This window comes from Epinephelus fuscoguttatus, linkage group LG8 (assembly GCF_011397635.1).
Source record: "Epinephelus fuscoguttatus linkage group LG8, E.fuscoguttatus.final_Chr_v1".
NCBI classification, from domain to species: domain Eukaryota; kingdom Metazoa; phylum Chordata; class Actinopteri; order Perciformes; family Serranidae; genus Epinephelus; species Epinephelus fuscoguttatus.
Genome location: NC_064759.1, coordinates 2,090,752 through 2,097,837, shown reverse-complemented (window position 1 = coordinate 2,097,837; position 7,086 = coordinate 2,090,752). Strand labels below are relative to the sequence as shown.

General features: G+C 41.3%; 1 long non-coding RNA gene across 1 annotated transcript; it reads right to left on the bottom strand.

Annotated features, from left to right (window-relative positions):
- Window positions 1–1,172: 1,172 nt before the first annotated feature.
- LOC125893255 (uncharacterized) lies at window positions 1,173–4,914 on the bottom strand. The gene is made up of 3 exons (XR_007449850.1): window positions 3,313–4,914; window positions 2,678–2,814; window positions 1,173–2,540 (listed from the first exon to the last, which is right to left on the bottom strand). It is a non-coding gene; the product is annotated as an uncharacterized LOC125893255 (long non-coding RNA).
- Between the last annotated feature and the right edge of the window lie 2,172 nt (window positions 4,915–7,086).

Genomic DNA, 7,086 nt, shown 5'->3' with positions numbered 1-7,086 from the left:
CAGCTGATAACAATGACATGCTGATATGATCAAGTACCACGATGCTGTAGAGATTCCCTTGCTTAAAAATCAGGTCACATGTCAGTGTGGGCGTTACTACTCATTCTCAGTGGTGGAACTGAATCAGTACATGGACTGTAACAGATACACGTACTCGTCCTTTACTTGAGTATGTTTATGCAGCTTCTTCCTTCTCCTCCATCTCAGAGGTAAATACTGTATATTTTACTGCTCTACATCGTCTGACTGTGTTAGTTACTTCACAGATGACAGTCTTTATGGCCCTTCCTGTCCAGTGAAAAGCATGTATCTCCAGATGTGTTCATGTTGAGTGTTTGTGATCAACTGAATGACGAGTTGTTCCTTCATGTGTTGAGAAAGTTCTCCTCCTTCTTAATCTAAATTAACTCTGCAAAACCCTCCTGGATCAGCTGAACAGTCGTCGTCACAAACAAGCTGTTTTTCTGACAGTTTAGAGATACGTGGTTCTCACAGGACAGCCACGCCACAAACATATGATGATCTCATGGACCATGATGCATCGCTGCAGATTAAACTACCAAGCAGTGTATAAAGGAGTTAAAATACACCACATCTGTACCGACACGTCCTCATCCCAACTCGTCACATATGACCAGAATATTACAAATATTACGCTCTAGTCATCCTTGTTGATGCTCTGGGACGGCCTGGGTGTCCAGGGTTTGTTGGACCCTTCAAGTACATTTTGCTGGAATATTTTCACAGTGTGGTAACAGTACTTTATATTTATAGTAACAGTGGCTCCTTTCAAATGTTCACTGTAAAAATTTAAAGATGAGATGCAGCAAAATAAAAGTACGGAACCCCTAAAGTCCAGAAAGGTGACATTTTTTATCTTTCTGTGCAAACAAGTCATTTCCTTTGTCAGAGCCATTTCTAGCAGGTCCTAGTTTCTTCTGAGTCTCTTTAATGCGTCACCTGACCACCTGGCATCTCAGGAACCTTGAACTGAAGGCAGGTGTGCTGAAGTGAGTGAGGAGCGTGAAGACACCACAGGGTTACAGTCTTTACCCGCCGTGTGTTTGGTTGATCTTGGTTTTTATTGTTTGATGAAGTCCTTTAAAACCCCGTTCATTTAACTTTGATTTGTGAGGGCCTGTTTATTTGGAGAGTTTTGTTTTTTTATTTTGTAAATGCAACAGTCAAGACAATTAGTTGATAGCATCATCCTGCAAATCAGCTGACTCTTAAACCAACCACAGCACCCTGATCATCAAACAGTGAGTACAGTTAAGGAGGCAACAGGTGGGATTTGTTTTTTTTAGCTTGGCGCCACCTAGCGTCAGTGGTGTTGCATCGCACTGTCGCAACGACCAAATTGTTCGTGGGGATCAGAGATAATGAATAAAATGCAGGCTGTAAAGCCACCAGTATACCTCTATGTATATGTAGAATGAGAAGGTGTGTGGACACTCTACTAAATAAATGAGTAAAGAGACCGAGCAACAATTATCAGATTTATCTGAAGAAAAAACAAATAGTAATGCAAATAATTACAGCAGAATGCACACAGAGGAGCTCCTTTTCTTTTGCTAGGCCGTTTTTCACTTGTCTCCAAACTTTGTCCGTCTGCCATTGTGCTCGTGACTCAACTATCTCATGCCCAGCTCCTCATAAGGACCAGCTCCAGTCCCTGATTGGCTGACTGACCAGTTTCACAACACATGACAGAAGCTTATTGCAAAGATTGCAAAGCCACTAAGTAACCTATGTAAACGCTGATAGTCTGCTTTTACTGTGGACACTACCCTGTGCAACCCACATTATTTTCATCATGATATATTTAGGAAAAGATGCTGTCTGTTGCCTCTTTAAACCACAGACAGTGAGTTCATCATATCTCCTGTTATGGCGTCTGTGGGCAGATACTGTTGAACTTATTTGGAAGCTGCAACGACCTCACCACCCACTCAGCTCATGAAAAGTTTTCCTTTCAGGACTTTACACGCTCTGTATAAAAATAATCACACGTAAGGTTTGTTAGTTTATTCCTAATAACTGTGACGTCAGTGATAGTTTTGGTCGTTTTCATAGAAATCTGTATTTATAGCCACTTCCTCTTTGTTCTTCTGCTGAACATCATCATTGGTTATTATTCTCAGACATAAAACACAGAGTCGTGGAGGACGTGCTAAAATATGATGTGATTGTTAGTATTTGTGTTTGAGGTAGAAAACTGAAGGTGCTTCATAAAGCTGAAGTTTATTAAAAGGAATTAACTGAATCTAATGACGCGGGACAAAAACCACTTCCTCAAAGTAATAATAAAGTTATGGTGTGTGTGTGTGTGTGTGTGTGTATCTTCCTGCAGGAGGGTCAAAAGTCTTGTGGTTGGTGGGAGTCAGCTTTGGCCTGCTGTGCATCGTCCAGACCACTCTCAATGTTTCGCTCCGACTACAAGCAGGTGAGTATCGATGGGCCCCCGCCTTCACCATCACACCTTAGAAACACCAGCCGAGGAGCAGTACAGATATATGACAGGGAGGTCGTCTGTCCAGCTGATTAAACCCATTTGAAAAGCAGGAGAGTGTTAATATATTTCACCAAGAAACTACTACAAACATCATTTTAAATAAATTCCTCCAGAAATGTGTCAGCTGTAACTTTTAACCCCGTGAGTGAGTGTCAGACTCACCTCAGTTCAGGGGCCACAGACAGCTCAGTCTGACTTCAAGTGGGCCGGACCAGTGAAACCATTTCACAATATATATCTGTAGCCTGGTGGAGTTGGATCAGCACAGGACACAGAAATCTCTTTCAGGGGCCTTTATTCTGAACAAAAGAATGTGGTGTTTGGTTACAATTAAATAAATCATGAGAGTTTCAAAATAAAACTAGCAGACTGTTCTCTGCTGTATCTGCAGTCCCCTTAGATAAACAAAAACCAGTAACCCCTAACACTCTGCTCTGTACTATGTAACCCTTTAGACCTGCCTAATTAATCTGTTACATTCACACAGTAGCGATGCTGATGACCCTGAGCTACTGGTGCCTAACCCCTCTCCAAGGTGGACAACTGAAATCAGGATGCTAGTACACAAGTGTGCAAAATGAGTCTTCCAGTCTAGTACAGAAGTATACAAAAAATATCTCTCTGCAGACTACTATCAAAAATACAACTGAATAGTTCAGGCTGGCAACAGAGTGCAAAAATAACTATCGTGGCTCTCTCGACCCTGTAACACAACAAGTTCACATATTCAGTTAACAGTCTTACATTCACAGGTCAAAATATTACAGTGAATGTGCAGAATTATAAAGCATACTAACGTGTGCATCTGTTCCGGAGCACAAACAGTGTTAACGGCGGAACGTTAACTAGATGACATCCAACGGGTTTCTCTCAAGGCTATCATGAGACACAGCCTGTTTATGTGTCAGCATCTAACACAAACACTCCATAAACATCAGAGGGGTATTCCAGGTAGGAGGTTCAACAAACTCTGAGTCTAACCCTGAACTCTGAGTTGATTTACTCTGAGATGGGAAACTGTGAGTATCCGGTTCCAGAACAGCTGATCTGAGTTAGTTCAGTCAAGTTAAACCAACAATAAAAAGCCATCATCAATGGAGCTCCGACTCCACGATTCACCATGGCAACAGGTAAATAAAAGACAGCGCCTCCATTTTAATCCAGTGGATGTAGAGATATTAATGCATGTGTAGCAGACGGTGCACGTTTATCTTTAAAAGAAGAGCCTGAGTCAGAGCGAGGAAAGTGTCAATAAGTTAACCATAAAGTTAATAAAAAAGTTTATTCATCATTTATCAGACTTACATTTCCTTAATGAAGATAAAGTGGTGGAATCTGACTGTGTATCAGGCTGTAGATACATTACATTATATTAATAATATATCATAATATATTTGTTCAGATTTGATCTGATGGGGAAAAACACAGGAGGCAGAAGATTTCAAACATATAGGCTAGGCTATAGATCAAAGACATAAAGACATGACTGTAAACTCACAGTCTGACCCAGTAATAATATGTTTGGTGATTTGCACCTGAAAAGACGTTGAGGTTAAAATACAGTAGATTTGAAAATGTTGCACATCTATTTGTATCTTGACTCAACAGCATTCAGTGACTTTATTTCAGCTACAAATGCAGTAAATGTAAAGACAGTGAAATGCTGCACCATTGCTCACTCAGAAATATGAACATATAATCCCCAATATTAGGCTATAGGAGTTATGTTCCATCAGTGCGACCAGTGACATCAGTGATAGAGATCATTAGTCACTGATACTACGTGTCTAAAGCTTCATACCCATTTTAACATTTAAATAATTAGACCTACACATTATGTGCAATAAACATGTGGGAGCTGCTCTGACAGACTGACAGTCTGATCCTTGTGCACAGTGTTATAAAAATAATAAATATAAAAAGGACAGAGGTTTGATTCTGAGCTGAGGGTGAATTCTCGCTGTGTAATATTGGAATGTAAAGACAAAAGCTGATGTCCAAAGAAATGACTGATGTGCATAAATTCAGTAACTTCAGACAGTCCTGAGTAACAAACTAATATCCAGCAGGATTTAGACTGTGACAGACGGTAAATCTCCGCTAATGAATGCGCTTCGATACAAGCTTTGACACGGACTGAATGAATGAGGAAATGAAACAACGTGTAAGAGGGAGGAGACAGAGAGAAACTCAGGGTTTATTGAAGGAAACCTGTCAGCGAGCAGGTTATGTTCACAGAGTCTGTTACCATGGTGACTGACTCAGAGTTTCAGTTACCTCTCTGTCTGGAACTGAAAACCCAGAGTTTCCCTCATCTCAGGGTTAACATACTCAGAGTTATCACTAAACCCGCTTTCTGGAATACCCCTCGAGAAACGCAGCGTGTCCACACCGCAGCAAACAAGATGGCGACTTCCGTTTTCTGGACCACTCTCCAAAACAATTCCCCCACATGAGACAGTGCCCTCTGGTGGCGTTAGTAACCAGCTACTTTTTCCCACCTGGCTACATATCATTAAATAACTCCAGATGTTTCCCAGCCGGAGATGTTTTTCACATTCATCTCCACTCCTGTGTAGTAATGCTGGTGTCACCACACCAGACGGAGGCAGGTTCAGTTGTCCTCTGCCTTACAAACCATTTACAAATCAGCTGTTCTGGTCGTGCCTTAGCAACAACACATTCAGACAGGTGTCTGATACAGCTGCTGACTGGCAATGGTTTGCACAGTTTTCAGTCTCTTTAAAGATGAACAACACAAGAAGTATTCAGTTTCAGAAATCTGTTCCTCGTCAGGATGGAGAAGCCTCTGTAGCTGTGTTTTACATGGAGCAGGATACGCACTGTTTAACTTGCCCTGAAACCTGACTTCTCTTATGCCGGGTTCAGACTACATGATATCAGCCTGATTATAGCCCAACACAGCGTCGCACAGTGTCAGCTCAGATCGTGAACTGAACAAGGTTAAGCATTCTTCTCGCTAAGATTAGAAGTAAATCTTAGGCCTTTTCAGGCGCAGGCGTAAAGTCAAAGTCTCAACTGTTTCTATAAATCAGCAGCCTGATGAACAAGAAACATAAACTTTGAACAACAACCCACATTAGCTTTCTTCTAAAGTCTCCTTTTTATCTGGGTAACTTACAAAAATAAACACACATCTTGTCCTTCACCTCGGCCTGTTGAACGAGCGACCAAAGAAACGTTTACGGGTGAAAGTGCACTTGTAATGTTGGTTACCAGAGCTGGTCAGCTGCAGCAGCATCTCAACTCACCTGTGGATGTGACTTTGGTCCGTTCAGACGCTGCTGTGGTCTTTACTCTGTCACGTTCCCTGTGGAGCTCCACCTGCCAGCTGCTGTCGGTCAAACACAGACACACCTCTCCTGTACAGCCGCGTTAATCTTCATATCTGATGTCTGGGAGATTTCCTTTTTTCTTTGATCCTCCATCACGACTTTGCTGCAAATGATAAATGAGAATGTATGTATCCTAGTGACACATGCGCTGCTAGGCAACAGCCCGAGTCGCTGGACGTTAACATGAACGTGCATCACTAAGACTGGATGTAGTTAAGAAGACTAGGCCTAAGTTTGGTTGGTGCAACTGCCTAAAGCCCATTCTGAGGACTTGTGTTAGCAAAGACTGACTTAGCAGTAAAGACCAGGCTTAGTAAAGACCAGCTGGTGCAACCTGCTCCAAATATTATTTATTTATTTATTTATATGTATTCAACAGTTTGTCAACTAAAATGTGTGTCATGTGTCAGTAGCAGTGGTCAGTCTTGAGTCGCTAGCAACGCTAACTGTGTATTCAACATCCAAAAAAGGATGTGTCGGAGGAAAACAGAAAATTCAATAATGTGTGGACAGATGTGTTTGCTTTCACCTCCAACACTGTTAATTTAAAGGTCCAGTGTGAGTAATCACAGGAGTTTAGTGGCGTCTAGTGGTGACGATTGCAGACTGCAACCAGCTAAAACTTCTCAGTGCTCTCAGAAACAAACAGACTGTGTCATAATAACACTGAATGATGCAGTTCCACGATACAAATCAATGTTTCTCCGACGCTCTTGTTGGGCAGGGGCTGCTAACTACGGTGGCTGATGCAAAAATGTGAATGTTCCTATATAGAGCTGGTGTTTAGTTTGTCCATTGTGGGCTACTGTAGAAACATGCAGATATAAACAGCTCATCTAAGGTATAAAAACACGACTGCTATTGTCAGGTGATTGTACACAAAAGAAAACTCGTTATATTATTGTATATATGTCAATATGTTCCTGTAAATCCTACCTGGACCTTTAAAAAACCAAATAGTCATGAGCAGCGTCCTGCAGAGTCGCCACCTTGTGGTAAAACATCAGTAAATGCTCATTTAGTTCTATTTGTAATGTTGATAGGCTGAATTAAACTTATTAGGCTATGTTACAAAAAATATAAGGCTCAAATATGTTTTGCAGCTCCTGACAGATTATTTATTTATTTATTTATTTATAAACTTCACGTGTGTTTGCCTTTCTAGGTGGCTGTTCTGAAAAGTCCGACAACATCTCAACTGGCAACATCTTCATA